Here is a 22,021-nt window from a genome sequence, read left to right as displayed (position 1 = left end):
TGAGATATCACAGGAGCCTACTAGTCATGTGAGGACGCACTGTCCCCTACCTTACTGGTAAACTTGGCTCTTCATACATTTACTACTGAATGATTTCTTGCCCTGATTATAATGTAGTCCAGTCAGTAAGGGATCATGTTTGCTTCCTCTTCCTATCTATCCTTTGGTTTTCTTCACCCTGCTTCTGATACCCCAAGTTCTGAGTTCAGATTTCCCCCATCTTTGACTCTACCTAGACATGTGCTAGCAGCAAATTAAGCATCTTCTCTCTCTGTCTTGCCATTCACTGGAAGAGTAATGAAGCAGCTCTCACCGCTGCACCATTTCACTTCCTTGTTTCACATACATAATGGCATCCTTCTCATACATAATCATTTCATTGGAGATACTGTGCTGGAGACAGATGTTCACAGGTTGCACAGTTATCAGGAATCTTTACCTGGTTGGTTGTGTTGTGGGAAAACTGTGTGTCTGGGCCTCCGGCTGTCAAGGAAACAAAAATACTCTGTAGGAGGCTATTAAGGACATGTCCTATTATCTTCAAATCTGACCTAGATAAGGAACTGAAGACAACAGATAAATATCCCCACTTGCGGTTCTATGAGCTGTCAGTGAATAGAGCCTGTCTCCTCTTTGCAAGTTTCATCTCCCTTCATGACAAAAGGACATCAGTTCAGATTTGTACTATGTCCCTTGCCTCGATCCCAGCAGATCTCAGATGCTTCTGCTTGGGATACGTGCAGCAGTTCCCTTGGCAATCAAGCACAAGAAACTCAGAAGTGCAGGGGAGTTAGTATCCCACCAGGCGACGCTCAAGTAATGGGGGTTGAAAGCCAACTGATAAAAGGCTCTTCTTTTCATTCCTTCAGTAGACAACTGTGAGGTTCATTCTTTACCATTCTGTAGAAGATCCTAGAATGACTGAGTACCATTGGCCCTCTCTCAAAAACAGCCAGTTTTATGATACATTCTTGTATTGGCATTCCCTCTATTTTATTCCCCTCAGTCCCTCAAGCCTGCTCATTTCCTAAAGAAACTACCCTCACAGTAAGCATTCATCTCAGGCTCTGATTTTAGGAGAAATCCAGGATAAGAGAGTTGCTATCAGAAGCAGTCCAAGGAAGCAAATCCTATGGATGGGTTTTTGGAACTGGATCAGCCACCTGTCAGACAGCAATAATAACCCCATTGCCAGTGTTAAGTGGATTGGTGATAATCCCCAATATGCAGTACCTTCAGATTGAGTAAGATTCAGATTTCAGTCATGGCTATAAGAATTTCCTTTCCTATTTTACTTGCTGTGGTCCCACTCTCCTGCTTAGTTCCCAGCTAAACTTCCTGTATACAAAATTGTATCGAAAGCCCAGACTCAAAAAATACATAAGCCATACCATGTGACACCTCTGAACAAAAGACTCTAAAGCTTTTCATGTCACTCAATAAAATCCAAAGACCTAGACCTAATTTATAAGCCCCTACATTAGCCAGCTCCCACTACCTTTCTGACCTCATGGATCAGAGACTGCTAACTGCCTACTCAAAATCTATTCTTTCTTATTTTCCTACTGAAAGTATCCTCATGTTACGGGGATAGGTAATTCCTCCAGCTAAAAAACCACTATTGGTCACATGGGCACACATAGCCTTCTTTGCAGCTAGGGGTATTCATGTGATATACCTAATTTGTGTCCAATGAGCATAAGTTGCTTAATAGCTTCCCAGCTGGAAAAATAAGTAGACAAAACCTTTAAGAAACTGACTGAGTTCACATGAGGCCTTTGCATCTTCATCTTTCACTTTCTGCCTGCTTGAAAGCCAGAAGGGAAAATAGGAGTAGACCAGCCATCTTGATCATAAGACAACACATGCATTGAATTTATGCCAAGATTGGTAGAGAGAAAAGCGAGAAAGAATCTGGGTTCCTGAGGTCATTATGGAGCTCCCACGTCAGCTTGTACACATGATACAAACAAAACCCCCATTTGATTAAGCCATTGTAAATGCAGTTTTCAGTTGTGTGCAGTAGGACATAATTCTAACTGATGGCTCCACTCCAGCTCTACTGGCCTCCTTTTTAATCCTCAAACACATCAAGCATGCCTCTGCCTCAGATTTTACACTTACTATGTCCTCTGTCTGGAGAACTCTTTCCCCAGATGTGCACACGATTCATGCCTTAACTTCATTCAGGTCTTACTTACAGGCCACCTCATTAAGACGATTTCCCTAATGATCCTACCTAAGATCTCCCTCCAACTTCTTCCCTTACCATGCTTTGTTTCTTAATCACTTATTAGTCTTGACGTAACTTTTATTTCTTAGTTTATTTATACTTATTTCTTTATATATTTTATTTATTTTATACGTACTCATTTGTTAAGCTCCTTGACAGCAGAAACCTTGCATTTTTCACTGCTATATACCCAAAATATAGAAGAGAGTTATGGATAGTGGATTCACAATAAATTGCTATTGAATACGTGGGTAAATTGGGTACCAGAGGTAGGATTTAATGTCTCAGCAGCTGCACATGAGCTTTTTTTACCTTTCCAAACTCTGAACCCTCTTAAAAAGCAAGTATTGATAAAACCAGACCAAAAAAACACAAGAAAACTATAGACCAAAATCTCTTACAGAAAGACTCAAAATTCTCAACAAAATACTAGCAGAATGAATCAAACACATATAAAAAGACTATGCGCTATTAACAGGTGGGATTTAACCCAGGAATGCAAGGTTGTTTTAACATCCAAAAATCAATTACTAAAAAAATCTTATTAATAAAGGACAAAGCACATGATCATCTCAGAATAGGTGCAGAAAAACCATTTGACAAAATTCAACACCCCTTCATGATAAAGAAATACTCAATGAACCAGAAATAACAGGGAACTTCCTCAACCTGATAAAGGACATCTGTAAAAACCCCACACCTAACATCATTACATGAGACATTTAATATGTTTCCCCTAAGACCAGGAAAAAGACAAGGATGTCCATTCTTGCCACTTCTATTCAACACTGTACTGGAGGCCCTTGCTATGGCAATTAGGAAGGAAGGAAGGGAGGGAGAAAGGGAGGGAGGGAGGGAGGGAAGGTATCTGTGGGAAATAAAAAAGTAATCTATTTCTATTCTCAGAAGATGTAATCGATAGAAAATCCTAAGGAAAGGAATACATTAAAAATTAGAATAAATGAGTTCAGCAAAGTTGCAGAATACAAGATTAATACACAAAAATAAATGGTATTCCTATATGCTTGCAATTAACAACCTGAAAATGAAATTAAGAAAACAATTCCATTTAAAATAATATGAAAAAGAAAAAAAATAATACTTAGGGATAAGTTTAACCAAAAAAAGTTGCAAAGCCTACATACTGAAAAATAAAATAAAAATCACTGAAAACTTATTTTCCCAATGAAAAATATTCTGAGTGTTATTTCAAGGTTAGTTTGACAGGGAAAGAAGAGAACAGTCATAGGAGTAGACAGGATTTTGGAGACAGACATAACAGGAGAACATAAGGCACCATAACCTGCAAAACTCATGGGACTGGCACCAAATACCCCACAGGACTTGAGAAAGGAGCTAAAGCCAATTTTAATTCCATTTAAATGACAGAAAACCTCAGCTACTATCTAGGTTATAACAGCAATGTTAACTTGAAAATAAAGCCATAAATAAATAAAGCTGAACACAACTTAATTTTTTTTGAGAATTTAAAGGGTGCTTCAAGACCCCATGTTTGGATATTGTTATTATAGAGATTAGAGAAGTGCAGATGGTAAAAAGATACCTAGTTCATGGAATGCTATCACTCTTTAAATTACCTTTATTTTTATTTCAAGTTAGGCATGAAATTGTGCTTTTAATCTCAGAATAGTTTCTCATAGGTTCTTTTATTGTTTAAGAATTATGTTATCAAAAGTATCTTTCCAGCTTTTATATTCAGCAAATAAGGCATCAATTAGGTCTTCTTTTCCTAATGTGCCATGGTATTTTACCTAAGAAAGTTATAATCAAATTCTATAGTGAATTTCTAGAATCTTAGCTAAAGTAAATTTTGATCCAAAAGGATTGTTTGGATACAGGTGCACTCACCTATGAAATGTCATGAACTCCATGGTAATTATGTTTGAGATGAGAATAATTTCAATGTATTATTTACTTGCCTTTTGCAGAGTTTATATAATGACCACTGTAACAAATACTTATTTTGAAATACATAAAAGCAATGTTGTTTTAATTTTACTAAATTATAGCAGACAAAATAGTCTCTAGAATTGTCTAAATAAAACCTTGGTTCATTAGAGCATGTGATGGTAAGACTGATATTCCACTATGTACCATACATTTCAGCTTTTTTGAACTTCCTTTGAACATTTGAGAAAATAAAAGAAACTGCTCCAAACTTAGATCAAATTGTTCTCTATATAGAAGCCACCCAACTTTTCCTTCCTGTTAGACACTCAACATACGTAAATTATGTTTCCTTCCACCTGCAAAGTGAAAAATCCTCCTCCCTCATTCTTTTCACTTGGTTACCAAATCCCATTAATTGTCCCTCCTAGAATGAGCCTCCTAACTTCTTTTCCTACCAGTCTCTTCCTGCTCCAGTCTCTTGATGGTAACTGGAGGTACCTTTTTGAAAACACTGCCAGCAAGACACTCAGCTTAAAAACTTCTGATGCATGTGTGGAGGCAGGGGGTAGATGGGAGCTCTCTGTACTTTCTGCTCAATATTGCTATGAATTTAAAACTGTTCTTAAAAATAGGCTATTAGCGGGAGGAGCTTCAAGATGGCAGAAGAGTAAGACGTGGAGATCACCTTCCTCCCCAGAAATACATCAGAAATACATCTACATGTGGAACAACTCCTACAGAACGCTGGCAGAAGACCTCAGACCTCCCAAAAGGCAAGAAACTCCCCACGTGCCTAGGTAGGGCAAAAGAAAAAAAGACAAAACAGAGACAAAAGAATAGGGATGGGACCTGCACCAGTGGGAAGGAGCTGTGAAGGAGGAAAATTTTCCACACACTAGGAGCCCCTTCGCGGGCAGAGACTGCGGGTGGCGGAGACAGGGAGCTTTGGAGCCACGGAGGAGAGCGCAGCCACCGGGGTGCAGAGGGCAAAGCGGAGAGATTCCTACACAGAGGATCGGTGCCAACCAGCACTCACCAGCCCGAGAGGCTTGTCTGCTCACCTGCCGGGGTGGGAGGTGGCTGGGAGCTGAGGCTCAGGCTTCGGAGGTCAGATCGCAGGGAGAGGACTGGGGTTGGTGGCGTGAACACAGCCTGCAGGGGGTTAGTGCGCCACAGCTAGCCGGGAGGGAATACGGGGAAAAGTCTGGAACTATCAAAGAGGCAAGAGACTTTTTCTTGCCTCTTTGTTTCATGGTGCGTAAGGAGAGGAGATTAAGAGCGCCGCTTAAAGGAGCTCCAGAGACAGGCGCGAGCCACGGCTATCAGTGTGGACACCAGAGACGGGCATGAGATGCTAAGGCTGCTGCTACAGCCACCAAGAAGCCTGTGTGCAAGCACAGGTCACTGTATACATCTCCCCTTCTGGGAGCCTGTGCAGCCCGCCACTGCCAGGGGCCCGGGATCCAGGGACAACTTCCCCAGGAGAACGCACGGCGCGCCTCAGGCTGGTGCAACGTCACGCTGGCCTCTGCTGCCGCAGGCTCACCCCGCACTCCGTGACCCTCCCTCCCCACGGCCTGAGGGAGCCAGAGTCCCCGAATCAGCTGCTTCTTTAACCCCGTCCTGTCTGAGCAAAGAACAGATGCCCTCCGGTGACCTACACGCAGAAGCGGGTCCAAATCCAGAGCTGAACCCCAGGAGCTGTGCGAACAAAGAAGAGAAAGGGACATTTCTCCCAGCAGCCTCAGAAGCAGCGGATTAAAGCTCCACAATCAACTTGATGTACCCTGCATCTGTGGAATACCTGAATAGACAACAAATCATCCCAAACTGAGGAGGTGGATTTTGGAAGCAACGGTATATATATATTTTTTCCTTTTTCTCTTTTTGTGAGTGTGTATGTGTATGCTTCTGTGTGTGATTTTGTCTATATAGCTTTGCTTTTACCATTTGTCCTAGGGTTCTGTCTGTCTTTTTTTTTTTTTGTCTTTTTTTTATGATACTTTTTGGCATTTGCAATCATTGGTGGATTTGTTTTTTGGTTTGGTTGCTTTTTCCTCTTTATTTTATTACTTTAAAATTTTTTTAATAATTATTTTTTATTTTAATTATTTCATTTTATTTCATTTTATTTTATCTTTTTCATTCTTTTTTTTTCCATTTTATTCTGAGCTGTGTGGAGGACAGGCTCTTGGTGCTCCAGCCAGGCATCAGGCTGTGCCTCTGAGGTGGGAGAGCCAAGTTCAGGACATTGGTCCACCAGAGACCTCCCAGCTCCACATAATATCAAAAGGCAAAAATCTCCCAGAGATCTCCATCTCAACGCCAAGACCCAGCTCCACTGAACGACCAGCAAGCTACAGTGCTGGACACCGTGTGCCAAACAACTAGCAAGACATGAACACAACTCCACCCATTAACAGAGAGGCTGCCTAAAATCATAATAAGGTCACAGACACCCCAAAACACAGCACCAGATGTGGACCTGCCCACCAGAAAGACAAGATCCAGCCTCATCCATCAGAACACAGGCACTGGTCCCCTCCACCAGGAAGCCTACACAACCCACTGAACCAACCTTAGCCACTGGGGACAGACACCAAAAACAACGGAAACTACGAACCTGCAGCCTGCAAAAAGGAGACCCCAAACACAGTAAGATAAGCAAAATGAGAAGACAGAAAAACACACTGCAGATGAAGGAGCAAGATAAAAACCCACCAGACCTAAAAATGAAGAGGAAATAGGCAGTCTACCTGAAAAAGAATTCAGAATAATGATACTAAAGGTGATCCAAAGTCTTGGAAATAGAATGGAGAAAATACAAGAAATGTTTAACAAGGACCTAGAAGAACTAAAGAGCAAACAATGATGAACAACACAATAAATGAAATTAACTATTCTCTAGAAGGGATCAATAGCAGAATAACTGAGGCAGAAGAACAGATAGGTGACCTGGAAGATAAAACAGTGCAAGTAACTACTGCAGAGCAGAATAAAGAAAAAAGAATGAAAAGAACTGAGGACAGTAGCAAAGACCTCTGGGACAACATTAAATGCACCAACATTCAAATCATAGGGGTCCCAGAAGAAGAAGAGAAAAAGAAAGGGACTGAGAGAATATTTCAAGAGATTATAGTTGAAAACTTCCCTAACATGGGAAAGGAAATAGTTAATAAAGTCCAGAAGGCACAGAGAGTCCAATACAGGATAAATCAAAGGAGAAACATGACAAGACACATATTAATCAAACTATCAAAAATTAAATCCAAGAAAAAATATTAAAAGCAGCAAGGGAAAAGCAATAAAAAAAGTACAAGAAACTCAGGTTAACAGCTGATCTTTCAGTAGAAACTCTGCAAGCCAGAAGGGAGTGGCAGGACATATTTAAAGTGATGAAAGGGAAAAAACTACAACCAAGATTACTCTACCCAGCAAGGATCTCATTCGGATTTGACAGAGAAATTAGAAACTTTACAGACAAGCAAAAGCTAAGAGAATTCAGCACCACCAAACCAGCTTTACAACAAATGCTAAAGGAACATCTCTAGGCAGGAAACACAAGAGAAGGAAAAGACCTACAAAAACAAACACAAAACAACTAAGAAAATGGGAATAGGAACATATATATCGATAACTACCTTAAATGTAAATGGATTAAACGCTCCAACCAAAGACATAGACTGGCTGAATGGATACAAAAACAAAACCCATATATATGCTGTCTACAAGAGACCCACTTCAGACGTAGGGACACATACAGACTGAAAGTGAGGGGATGGAGAAAGATATTCAATGTAAATGGAAATCAAAAGAAAGCTGGAATAGCAAGTCTCATATCAGGTAAAAAAGACTTTAAAATAAAGACTATTACAAGAGACAAAGAAGGCCACTACAAAATGATCAAGGGATCAATCCAAGAAGAAGATATAACAATTGTAAATATTTATGCACCCAACATGGGAGCACCTCAATACATAAGGCAAATACTAACAGCCATAAAAGGGGAAATCAACAGTAACACAATCATAGTAGGGGACTTTAACACCCTACTTTCATCAATGGACAGATCATCCAAAATGAAAATAAATACAGAAACACAAGCTTTAAATGACACATTAAACAAGATGGACTTAATTGATATTTATAGGACATTCCATCCAAAAACAACAGAATACACTTTCTTCTCAAGTGCTCATAGAACATTCTCCAGGATAGATCATAACTTGGGTCACAAATCAAGCCTTGGTAAATTTAAGAAAATTGAAATCGTATGAAGTATCTTCTGACCACAACACTATGAGACTAGATATCAATTACAGGAAAAAATAGGTAAAAAATACAAACACATGGAGGCTAAACAATACACTACTTAAAAACCAAGAGTTCACTGAAGAAATCAAAAAATACCTAGGTACAAATTACAATGAAAACACAATGACCCAAAACCTATGGGATGCAGCAAAAGCAGTTCTAAGAGGGAAGTTTATAGCAATACAATCCTACCTTAAGAAACAAGAAACATCTCAAAGAAACAACCTAACCTTACACCTAAAACAATTACAGAAAGAAGAGCAAGAAAACCCCAAAGTTAGCAGAAGGAAAGAAATCATAAATATCAGATCAGAAATAAATGAAAAAGAAATGAAGGAAATGATAGCAAAGATTAATAAAACTAAAAGCGGGTTCTTTGAGAAGATAAACAAAATTGATAAACCATTAGCCGGACTCATCAAGATATAAGGGAGAAGACTCAAATTGATAGAATTAGAAATGAAAAAGAAGTAAAAACTGACACTGCAAAAATACACAGGATCACGAGAGATTACTACAAGCAACTCTATGCCAATAAAATGGACAACCTGGAAGAAATGGACAAATTCTCAGAAATGCACAACCTTCTGAGACTGAACCAGGAAGAAATAGAAAATATAAACAGACCAATCACAAGCACTGAAATTGAAACTGTGATTGAAAATCTTCCAACAAACAAAAGCCCAGGACCAGATGGCTTCACAGGCGAATTCTATCAAACGTTTAGAGAAGAGCTAACACCTATCCTTCTCAAACTCTTCCAAGATATAGCAGAGGGAGGAATACTCCCAAACTCATTCTATGAGGCAACCATCACCCTGATACCAAAACCAGAGAAAGATGTCACAAAGAAATAAAACTACAGGCCAATATCACTGATAAACATAGATGCTAATATCCTCAACAAAATACTAGCAAACAGAATCCAACAGCACATTAAAGGATCATACACCATTCTCAAGTGGGGTTTATCCCAGAAATGCAAGGATTCTTCAATATACTCAAATTATCAATGTGATATACCATATTAACCGATTGAAAGACAAAAACCATATGATCATCTCAATAGATGCAGAGAAAGCTTTCAACAAAATTCAACACCCATTTATGATAAAAACCCTCCAGAAAGTAGGCATAGAGAGAACTTTCCTCAACATAATAAAGGCCATATATGACCAACCCACAGCCAACATCGTCCTCAATGGTGAAAAACTGAAAGCATTTCCACTAAGATCAGGAGCAAGACAAGGTTGCTCACCACTCTTATTCAACATAGTTTTGGAAGTTTTACCCACAGCAATCAGAGAAGAAAAAGAAATAAAAGGAATCCAAATGGGAAAAGAAGAAGTAAAGCTGCCACTGTTTGCAGATGACATGATACTATACATAGAGAATCCTAAAGATGCTACCAGAAAACTACTAGAGCTAATCAATGAATTTGGTAAAGTAGCAGGATACAAAATTAATGCACAGAAATCTCTTGCATTCCTATACACTAATGATGAAAAATCTGAAAGTGAAATCCAGAAAACACTCCCATTTACCATTGCAAGAAAAAGAATAAAATACCTAGGAATAAACCTACCTAAGGACACAAAAGACCTGTATGCAGAAAACTATAAGACACTGATGAAAGAAATTACAGACAATACAAACAGATGGAGAGATATACCATGTTCTTGGATTGGAAGAATCAACATTGTGAAAATGACTATACTACCCAAAGCACTCTACAGATTCAGTGCACTCCCTAACAAACTACCACTGGCATTTTTCACAGAACTAGAACCAGAAATTTCACAATTTGTATGAAAACACAAAAGATCTCGTATAGCCAAAGCAATTTTGAGAAAGAAAAACGTAACTGGAGGAATCAGGCTCCCTGACTTCAGACTATACTACAAAGCTACAGTAATAAAGACAGTATGGTACTGGAACAAAAACAGAAAGATAGATCAATGGAACAGGATAGAAAGCTCAGAGATAAACCCATGCACATATGGTCACCTTATCTTTGATAAAGGGGGCAAGAATATGCAGGGGAGAAAAGACAGCCTCTTCAATAAGTGGTGCTGGGAAAATTGGACAGCTACATGTAAAAGAATGAAATCAGAACACTCCCTAACAACACCATACACAAAAATAAAGTCAAAATGGATTAAAGACCTAAATGCAAGGCCAGACACTATAAAACTCTTAGAGGAAAACATAGGCAGAACACTCTAGGACATAAATCACAGCAAGATCCTTTTTAACCCACCTCCTAGAGAAATGGAAATAAAAACAAATAAACAAATGGGACCTAATGAAACTTCAAAGCTTTTGCACAGCAAAGGAAACCATAAACAAGACGAAAAGACGATCCTCAGAATGGGAGAAAATATTTGAAAATGAAGCAACTAAGGACTAATCTCCAAAATTTACAAGCAGCTCATGCAGCTCAATATCAAAAAAACAAACAACCCAATCCCAAAATAGGCAGAAGACCTAAATAGACATTTCTCCAAAGAAGATATACAGACTGCCGACAAACACATGAAAGAATGCTCCACATCATTAATCATTAGAAAAATGCAAATCAAAACTACAATGAGATATCATCTCACACCAGTCAGAATGTCCATCACCAAAAATCTACAAACAATAAATGCTGGAGAGGGTGTGGAGAAAAGGGAACACTCTTGCACTGTTGGAGGGAATGTAAATTGATACAGCCACTATGGAGAACAGTATGGAGGTTCCTTAAAAAACTACAAATAGAACTACCATATGACCCAGCAATCCCACTACTGGGCATATACCCTGAGAAAGCTATAATTCAAAAAGAGTCATGTACCACAATGTTCATTGCAGCTCTATTTACAATAGCCAGGACATGGAAGCAACCTAAGTGTCCATGAACAGACGAATGGGTAAAGAAGATGTGACACATATATGCAATGGAATATTACTCAGCCATAAAAAGAAACGAAATTGAGTTATTTGTAGTGAGGTGGATGGACCTAGAGTCTGTCATACAGAGTGAATTAAGTCAGAAAGAGAAAAACAAATACCGTTTGTTAACACATATATATGGCCTCTTAAAAAAAAAGTGGTTATAAGGAACCTAGGGTCAAGATGGGAATAAAGACACAGACCTCCTAGAGAATGGGCTTGAGGACATAGGGAGGGGGAAGGGTAAGCTGGGACAACGTGAGAGAGTGGCATGGACATACATACACTACCAAACGTAAAATAGATAGCTAGTGGGAAGCAGCTGCATAGCCCAGGGAGATCAGCTCGGTGCTTTGTGACCACCTAGAGGGGTGGGATAGGGAGCGTAGGAGGGAGGGAGACGCAAGAGGGAAGAAAATGGGGATATATGTATCTGTATAACTGATTCACTTTGTTATAAAGCAGAAATAACACACCATTGTAAAGCAATTATACTCCAATAAGGATGTTCAAAAAAGGCTATTAAAAGACAATTTAAAAAGAAACAAAACTTCTGATGCCACTGCTTTGTTCACAAGATAAATCCCTAAATCTGTGATGTAGAAACCTACTTCTTCAGCCTTTCCTTCCTGCCCTGTCTCTAGTGTCCTGTCTCTCAGAAACACTCAGCTCAGGCCACTCTAGGCATGGTGCCCTCTCATGCTGCAGGACCCTTGGCTGAATGCTCCTACTTCTCTGTCATTCATGAGGCCTTCCTTTTTCATTCACTCAGAGCCAATTACTCCTTCCTGCACTCCTGCTGTGTTGAGTAGAGCCTAAAGCATAGCAAGCATCTCATTGCATAATTATATGTTTACATTGGTCTTCCTCATTAGGCTTCTTTGGAGGCAGGACTGAGTCTCATTTACTTATGCATTTCCAATGCCTATTATGAGGTGCTTTCCATTAAAAAAAAAAATCAACGTTTAATGAATAAATGGGGCCCGATGAGGCACAGTTTAACAAGGTCTTTGGTCTTCAGAGTCTCTTATCAGTTACTCAAAACCTTCACCAGCCTCCTTGAGGCCTCCTTACCCTTTCATTCTCGGCAGACAGAATCAATCTTACCTTATTGAGAAAATTTTGACTCTAAGGTGCATCCTTCCCACATTAGCTGTCCCTGCAACTTCTCTGAATCTGCCCTCAATGAAGTCTCAATGGCTTTTTAATTGCCATAAACCCCTACACTTTTAAGGTAGGTCAACTGTGCCAATTGTCAAATGTAAATTAATTCCACAGTGAAAAATAATTTCATATCCACCTTTGCAAGACGTGGAAAAATGGGAACTCCAGTGTATAGCCACTGAGAACATAAATTCATATAATCACTTTGAAAAAATAAAGGAAGGACTATCTAAGCAAACTGAAGATGTGCAGAGCCTTTCTGATCCACCAATTTCTCTCCTTGGCATAAATCTCAGGAACGTTCTGGCAAATGTACACCAGAAAACACATGCAAAAATTCCTTAGAGTAGTTTAAAAATAGGAAGCAATCCAAATGTCCGTTTTCCAGAAGAAATGGTAAATAAAACTGCAGCATATTCCTATAATGGCATACCATACAGTGCTGTAAGTGAAGAATAAAATGTAGTGAAACTGTAATAAATAAATGTAGTGAAAATTAGGTAAATAAATAAAATGTAGTGAAAATAAGCATAATGTTAAGCAGAAAAATGATAAGTTAGAAAATTTTATTCAGAGTAAAATTGATATAAATTTCAAAAATGTGTAAAAAGAAATGAAGTGATTTAGGATATCAGATACTTGTGTTAAAACCCCAAAGAAAAGAAAGGGAATAAAACCAAGAATTCAAGGCAATGGTTCTATTTCAGTAATCAGTTTAGTGGGGAGGGGGAATGCCTCCAAGGAGAGGCATGGGAGCTTCAAAGTTATGGGTTTATGTCTTAAGTTCGGTGCTGTATACGTGTGTTCGTTTCACATATAAGTAATATTCTTACATCTAAGTAATTACACAAGAGTAATATCAAAACATCCATATAATTAATACACTTTTGTATGATTCAGTGGTCTTTAATTTTAAAAGGTAAGAAAAAACATTTCTTCTAAGATGGCCACATTATTTTTCTGGCAAATTACAGGTTTGAACTACTTCTGGATTAAAATATATTCCTGTTTTTGAATATTTCAAGGTCAGTGTGAATGACAGAGATTTTGGGGGTTCAGATACCCCAATCCAAATGAAAGCAAGTACTCTGAAATGTGTCCTTTCATGAGTAAACCAGAAAACTTGACTCTTGGAAAAGGTCTTTTTTATTTCTTGTATTTTCTAAAGGATTCACCACTAATACCCACTCAATACAGCAAAAGAAGTGGGGCTTTGGCTTTTCTGAGTGCAACTGACTGATTTCATCTTTTCTCTTTATAGAAAAGGTAACTTTAAATATCCATTTTAAGTTTCCACTAGTAATGTTCTTCCTAATTTCCACATACATCTAATTAAAGTAAGCATCATATAATATCATAGTTGGTATTAGACTAATGCAAATGATAAGAAAGACAGAAAATAAGAATGGCATGCCAGTGAAATACAATTTTACTACTAGCAGTTATTACCTCCTGAGAAGAGAGATTGGCAAATAAAAGGAATTTCACCTTTTTCTTTCTTCCCTTCTATAGTATTCAAATCTTTTACAAGTATGTGTTACTTTTGTAACAACACGAACAAAAGATATAGTATAGATATTACGTGTGTCGAATAATTTATTTATATTTAAGGACACATTTTTATGTGTTTTCTCTACTCAGAAAACTAGATTTTATAGTAATTATGGCATTTTGTGTAAGGCAAAATTGCAATGCGGGTGAAGTTAGCCTTTGGTCATCTTCCACTTTGCCTTTGTTTCTGTAACCTTGCGTCACACCCTTGACCTAGCCAAGGCATCCACTCTCCAGTCACCCCCTGCCTGCTGTAATTCTCCTTCCCGTGCAACAAAATTTCCCCTTCTTCTTTACCTAAATCCAATTCACGCAATGTCCTCATTTAAGTTAGTCGTCACTAGAGTATCATAGGCTTCAATACAAGCAGACTTTGTACTGTTCTGATAAACAAATTTCAAATTCCATAGTATAGTTAAATACTACCAGTCCCCCTAAAACATGATTCAGATTTCATGACCACATATTAACTGTGAGTCATTGCATAAAGCACACACTTTGCTGCTAGCTCTTCAGTCTGCAAAGCACTAGGTGAATAACAAATGTGCGTCACCATCAGTGACCAATCACATCGTGTCTTTCACATTTTTCTCGGTGATTGGTCACTGCGCTCTGTTATTCAGTTCAGGCACAGGGAGCAAATTGTATTTGGGTTGCCGCCTTGTCTCCCAGTGATAAATCTACATGACAATTTATAAAAAACAGATACTCAAAAGGGAGAATAGGCCGACAAACATAAAAACACAGCCAAGAAATGAAAGTGATAGCTCTGGAAGTGAAATTCAAATCCCGTGCAAATGGAGTTAGAGAAGAAATAGCTGATCACGGGAAAGTTGATGGTGCTTTGGTTCTAAGATTCTGGATATGCACCAGAAGGAACTCTTGAAAGTACGTTTACTGACATAAATGAGGAAAGTGGTTGTAATGAAAAGAATAAAGATGTCCTAGAGGAAGTGACACTAGTGAAAACCTTCAGATTAACGGAACTCTGAGAGATATGTTCTGACATTAAAAAAGCAAAGGACAAAATGTTGGAAGCTGATCCGAACCTAGAAAGGGGTATTACAATTTGCCAAGGCACAGAGAAGATGATCACTCCAGATCGTAGGTTATATGACAAGAAGGCAAGCACTATTCAAACTGCTCTTGATACTTTTTCTTTAACAAAGAAATAAAACATTTTAATTCTTAATGTGCCTAATGATTTACATTATAGTGTACTAAATAAAATGTATACTGAAATACAGTATACTAAATAGTGTATTAAATAAATTAAAATGTTAGTTTTATTTTTTATTTCTCTATACATGTACAACAGAGTTTTTAAAGTTTTCACAAAAATTTTCAAGTCAATGGAACATTTTAATTTTTTTACCCTGAGATCACTTTGCACAGTTTCAGCTTGCACAACCATCTTCACGGTTCTGTGCTACCATACGAAGTGTGGGTTTCCTGTGTTTGACATGAAGGTCAATTAGTGTCTGCTACACTAATTAAAGCGTTCGCAGCAGAAGATGGTAGAACTAGCATAGACCGCGGTGGACTGGAGTTGAAGCTCTGACTCTGAAACTTGTTTGCTTTGTGACCTTCACTTTTTCACTTAACCTCTCAGAATTAGTTTTCTCATTTATTTGTACAAGAGAGATGTTAATACTACCTAATTTGTAGCCTGGTTGTGTGGATTAACTCAAGGGAACGAAAGCAGTAAATTATAAAGCATAATTCAAATATTAGTTGCTATCAAAAGGCATACGATTTGGAGGTGAGTGGATCAAACCCTCACGCACATCACATTCTAAAACATGGTGATGAGTGACATAATATGCTCTTCCAAAAAAAAAAAATTAATCGTAAAGGAGAGCTTTTCATACAGTATTTCTGCAACTAGTGCAAGGCATTTAAAAATAGAAATTATTCCTGGAGCTTAAGTTCTACTCCAACCTTTCCTTCCTATTCATAGGTTCTATTAACTGCTTAAACTATTCCCATATTTAAACTTATTTCTCATATTATCATTTGGATTCCAAACTTTTTGAAGTCTGTATATGTTCTCAAACAACAGTTCCCTGCTGTACTCTTGAATCATTTCATTGACTTAGTAAACTGAGATTCCAATGAACTGTTGATTATACTCAATGCATAACAAAATACTGAAAGGAGGAAAGGAGGAAAATGTTCAACTGGTTTCAAAAAGGATGTTTTAAATTTAGTTTGAAATTCTTGAATTTTCTAGAAGGCTAATAATTTCAGAACTGGCCTTCAGTGATAAGGTGGTATAAATACAACAAGGTGTCAGTTTTGGAAAGAATGAATGAGCTAGATCCAGAGCAAAATTTACAAATCGTCCCTGGTCATACCAACTGAATTTGTAATCCCAGAGATGGTCTGCAAGATACATCAACAAGCCCAGTCCTTGGCTAAGTAATAAAGTCTATACTGCCTTTAGTGCTCATCACCTTTCATGCCCTAATTTCATTAATTAGAGGACTTTCTTAAAGGGTGGACTCCATACAAAAGCTCTCAGGGACTGCTTGGTTCTCAGAGGAAGAGAGATGTGGGTGAGATCTCTTAAACCTGAATCCTCGAGCAGCTGGCTACTGCGGCCACAGTTTCAGAAGGGAAGTTAGTAATGGGTACCTTCCTGATAAACCAATAGTCTTTAATACTGCCTGAAGGGTTGAACAAAAGCCCTGTTTGAATGCTAATCTGGGTACTGCTCTAGCCCTAAAAGCCTAACCAGCAGCAGACCAAACATTTTTAGGCTCTTTTATCAGAATATAAACCAGATCTTGGTCCAGAAACTCTTACCTTGCAACTCTGAAATTGCCTCAGATGGGGACAAAGGAAAAACAAACCAAGGAAAATAGAAAATAGCTTTCTTCTTTTTTTTTTTTTTAACCCGAGACTCGGAAGAGAACTCACTTAGGCCATGCGTGACATGCCTTTCTTTCCTCAGCTCCAAATTCAGACCTGCTAGGCTGTGAAGGCAAGCCCACTGCCCCAACCCCCACCCCGAGTTGCGGGGTACACTCGTGTTTTCATTTTACACAAGATGTTAAAGAGCTGCATGAGTCCATCTAAAAGGAAAATGCTACAAATGAGAAAGGGTCCGGAAGATTCTAGAAAGAAGGAAAAAAATCACAGAGACAAAACAGCTCCACACATCAAAAACCACATAAAAGTAGAGAGAACAGTAAAAAGGATCCCTACGTATCCACTGCCCAGACTCTGTAATTACCAACATTTTGGTAATCTTGCCCTGTTATAAGGGAGGTCAGTAAACTTCTTCTGTGAAGGGTCAGACAGTAAATATTTTGAGCTATTTGACCATATGGTCCCTGTCACAACTACTGCACTCTGTTGTAGTGTGAAAGCAGCCATAGATTACAAACAAATGAGCACATATGTGTTCCAATGAATTTCATTTACAAAAACAGTCTATCCTCACCACCCACAGGAAATTCCTCTTCTGATTTTTCTTCACAGGTTATTCCTCATCTTGAACATCATTAAACTGTATCCTTCTGCTTCTTTCACTGAGCATAAATTTGCGATTATTTCATGTTGTTGTTTGTATCAGTACTTCGTTTCTTTTATTGCTAAATATTGATAGTATTCCATTATATGATAATGGAATAAATAAATATATACCTGTTATTTTGTTTATCCCTTCTTCTGTTGATAGACATTTGGATTGTTTCCAAAATTTTTGCTGTTATGAATAAAACTTCCTTCAACATTCATGTATAATTTTATAGAAATAAGGTTTAATTTCCTGAGGATGAAATTAATAAATTATTGATTTATGTTTTGTTAAAAGTGACTAGTACAGTGAGTGTATCATTGTATACTCCCTTCAGGAATGTATAAGAGATCTAGGTCATCCACATTCTTGCAAACTCTTGGTACTGTCAGTCTTTTAAAATCTTAGCCTTTCTAGTGATTCTTCAGTGATGTTTCATTGTGATTTTAATGTGCACTTCCATGATGATTAATGTGTTTAAGCATTTTTCAAGTATTGGCCATCCAATATATGACTTTTGTGAGTGTCTAAGACTTTTGGCCCTTTTTAATTGAGTTGCTTGCCTTTTAATTATTAGTGTTTCTAGATTTGAGTCTTTTGTCAGATATATGTATTGGGAGTATTTTCTCTGAGTCTACAGCTTTCCTTTTTTTAATATTCTTATTCTTTACTTTTTTCCCATATACCCTCTCTTTTACCTCCATATACTATTTCTTCTATTATTAATGATTTATATTAATATGGTATTTTTTTGCAATGGATAAGCCAATAATGACAATTATTATTAAATAAAGACCATAGTTTAATTAGAGTTCATTCTTTTTGTTGTTCAATTCTGTGGGTTTTGATAAAAGCATAATGTCACGTATCCACCATTACAGTATCATATATAGTAGTTTCACAGACCTGTAAATGTCTTGGGCTCCATTTATGTATTTATTCATTCCTAACCCTCCCCTTCCCACCAAGGCCTGGCAACCACTCATCTTTTTACTGTCTGTAGAGTTTTGCCTTTACCAGAATGTAATAGAGTTGGAATCATACAGTATGTAGCCTTTTCGGCTCCTTTCACTTACCAATATGTATTTGAGGTTCCCCCTCGTCTTTTCATAGATTGGATAGCTCATGTCTTCTGGTTGCTGAATAATACTTCACTGAATGGATGTACTACAGCGTGTGATAAACACATTCACCTATTTAAGCACATCTTGGTTATTTCCAAATTCCCACTCTGAGCCTGTGCCTCGGGGCCTTGATCTTTACAAGTTTTTCTCAGATTCTTCCACCCCTTAGGTGAGACACGAAGGCTAGTGGGACCTGGGGCTGGGTGTTTCCCTTCCTTCACATCAAAGACTAGAAGAGAACGAAGTTCACTCTTCCCCTACTTCAAAGGCCAGAGGCGAGTGAAGTTGATTATTTTCTTTCCCTGCATGAGTTAGGTTCTGGTAAAACATTTTGGTTGGTCTGTGATAAAATAGTTGCCCTTAAGGTCAGGTCTTTTTAAGGAAAATTGAATCCTCTGGCAGGATTTCGAAATGGTTACCTCCCCCTCCCCTGCTATAAGGGGTTTTTTCTCTGATCGCAGTGACAACCTGGTGAGGCTCTGGGGAGGGGAAGTAAAAATCACAGAAGTTTGGGGGTCCCCTAAGGCTGCACCCTCCAGAATTTTAATCTCTTAAACTGGTCCACTCTCAGTCTCCAGCAATTAGCCAATTATCCCTTATTCCTGCTAATTTCTGCCTCCAGGGAAGTTTTCTGCCCCTGGTAAACTCTGATTTTCTGTATTCACCTCTCTCTTTCCATTTTTCAGGTCAACTGTTTGCTTTGTGACTTCAGTTCTCTGACGGGGCTAAGAAGAGCTGTTGATTTTCAGTTTGTTCAGCTTTTTCTCACTGCGACGACTTCCAGGCTTTTTATATGCTTGACTAGAAACTGGAAGTTTTTGCTTTTTCATTCACAGCATCTTTTGAGAACAGAAGGTTTAAAATTTGATTAACTCGTTTATTGTTTTTCTTTCTTTTATAGTTAGAGCTTTTTGGAATTCCATATAAAAATAATCTTTGCCTAATTTCCAGTTTGCTAAGATTTTCCTTTCATTTTCTGCTGGAAGCTCTATAATTTTGGCTTTTACATCTAAGACTATAATCCATTTGATAATAATTTTTGTATATCATGCATCAGGATTTTTTCCACACAGATATCCAGTTGGTTATACAGCATCTATTGAAAAACCTGTTCTTTCTTCATTGAATTGCATTGATGCCTTTTTCAAATATTTGACTATACACGTGGGTGTATTTTTGGATATTAATTCTGTTACATCTGTCTTTCCTAACTCCAGAACCGCACTGTCTTGATTACCTCATCTTAATATCAGGAAGTAGAAGAGCTCCAACTTTATTCTTTTGCTATTCTAAAACGTTCCCTTTTGCGTACAGATTGTAATATCAGCTGGACAATTTTCATGAAAAACTCTTTGGCATTTTTTATTGTTATTTCATTGAATCTGTAGATTGGGAGGAAATAGTAAATCCTCCAGTCTATTAGCATGATGTATTTCTTCATTTATATACATGAAGAGGTCTTCATTCCTCTCAACAAATGTTGTAGTTTTCAGTGAGGAATATTTATGTCTAGATATTTATAGTTATTTATACTTTTGTAAGTAGTGTTAATTTCTGAGTTTTATTTGCTAATTGCTTTTGCTAGTAAATAGAAATATAACTGATTTTTTTTACATTGACATTATATCCTAAGACCTGTTTGAGCTCATTTATTACAGCTAGTAGATTTTATGTGGATTTCTTTTGATGTTTTTCATCAATTTTGGAATATTTTCAGTTTATATTCCTTCAAGTATGTTTTTTTTTCATTTTTTTTCTCTATGGTTCTGAGATTTCTAAATGTATGCATGGGTTTTTTTAAGGTTTAATTTATACTAGGGTACCTTTAATATCTTAGCTCAGTGTTTCCATATATCAAGAATGTACAGTATCAAAAAAAAGAACATTTGATCTCCAATCGTGGTCAAGAACAACTCATAACTAGCGTAAGTTTGAATCTGGTTATAGAAGAAAATCCAACTTGCTGTCCAACTCTGATATTAGAAAATAATTTAAGTAACAGATGTTGCAAAGTAAAGATACAGACACTAAAACATGATAGTTTAGTAATAAGGTGGCAGCATTCCTCATCTGTCACCATGAAACTATAGTATCAGTTATTATATACTGTTACATACAGATATGTTTTTCATCAATGTTGGAAAATGTTCAGTTGATACTTCAAGTGTTTTCTGATTCGTTTTCTTTCTCTAGTGTTCTGAGATTTCCAAATATACATGTTAGACCACTTGATATATTGTCCCATTGGTATCTAACACTGTCTCCTTTAGTCTTTTTTATCGTGTGCTTCATTGCATATAATCTGTACTAGGCTATTTTCAATGTCACTTATACTTTCATCAGTATTTATTTTGCTCTTAAAATCAATGTATTTTCTATTTCAGATATTTGTTTTACATACCCAAGATCTCTATGTGATTTTTCTTTAATAGTTTCCATTTCTTTACTAAAATTCCTTTCCTGTTGACCTATTCTTTCCATGTTTGCCTGAAAATCCTTGGACATTTATATTAATTATTTTAAAATCTTCATTTGCTTGTTCCAATGCCTGGTTCACCTATGAATTGGTTCCTTCCTCTCCCCTGCCCACCAATTAAATTGGGGTTCTACATTCTTGCTTCTTTTTACACCTAGTGACTTTTTTTTTTTTTTTTTTTTTTTTTTGCCACCCTATGTGGCATGTGGTATCTTAGTTCCCCAGCCAGGGGTTCAATCCATGCATTGGAAGCGTGGGGTCTTAACCACTGGATCGCCAGGAAAGTCCTTATGCGTAGTGATTTTTGACTGATAACCAGACATTATGTATAGAAAAACAGAGGAGACTGAGAAATATTTTTGCATTGCTTTGTTTTCCCAGAGAGCAGGGTATCTAGTGTCTAAAATGAGATAAGCTGGATTTCACTGAGTGTTGATTTGATCTGTGACTGAGCTTCAGCTTTAAGGGGTTAAATTTAAGTCTGATTTAGCCCAACCTCTAGTGCTGCCATCACCACGGACCTGTCACTGCCACCACAAATCACTCCCACTTCCAAATACCAGCTAGGGGCTACTTTTTCAAGAGTTTGAGCGTTTAAAAGGGTCTTCTCTCTAGAAATCAGCTCATTAAAGCTTTCTCCTGTCCATCTCTCTTAGACAGTCCTATTAAAATACATGATTTTAATATTACCCAGGTTTTTCTTGGTGCTAATATGTCAGAAAAGATAATCTCTGTCTTTCCACATCTAAACCATAGATGGAAGCCCTCATATTTTTGGAGCACTATTTTAA

Source organism: Monodon monoceros, unplaced genomic scaffold, assembly GCF_005190385.1.
Source record: "Monodon monoceros isolate NGI ecotype Baffin Bay Population unplaced genomic scaffold, NGI_Narwhal_1 Super_Scaffold_8, whole genome shotgun sequence".
Taxonomy (NCBI): domain Eukaryota; kingdom Metazoa; phylum Chordata; class Mammalia; order Artiodactyla; family Monodontidae; genus Monodon; species Monodon monoceros.
The sequence above is the reverse complement of the archived record's forward strand: the minus strand, read 5'-3'. Positions refer to the sequence as shown.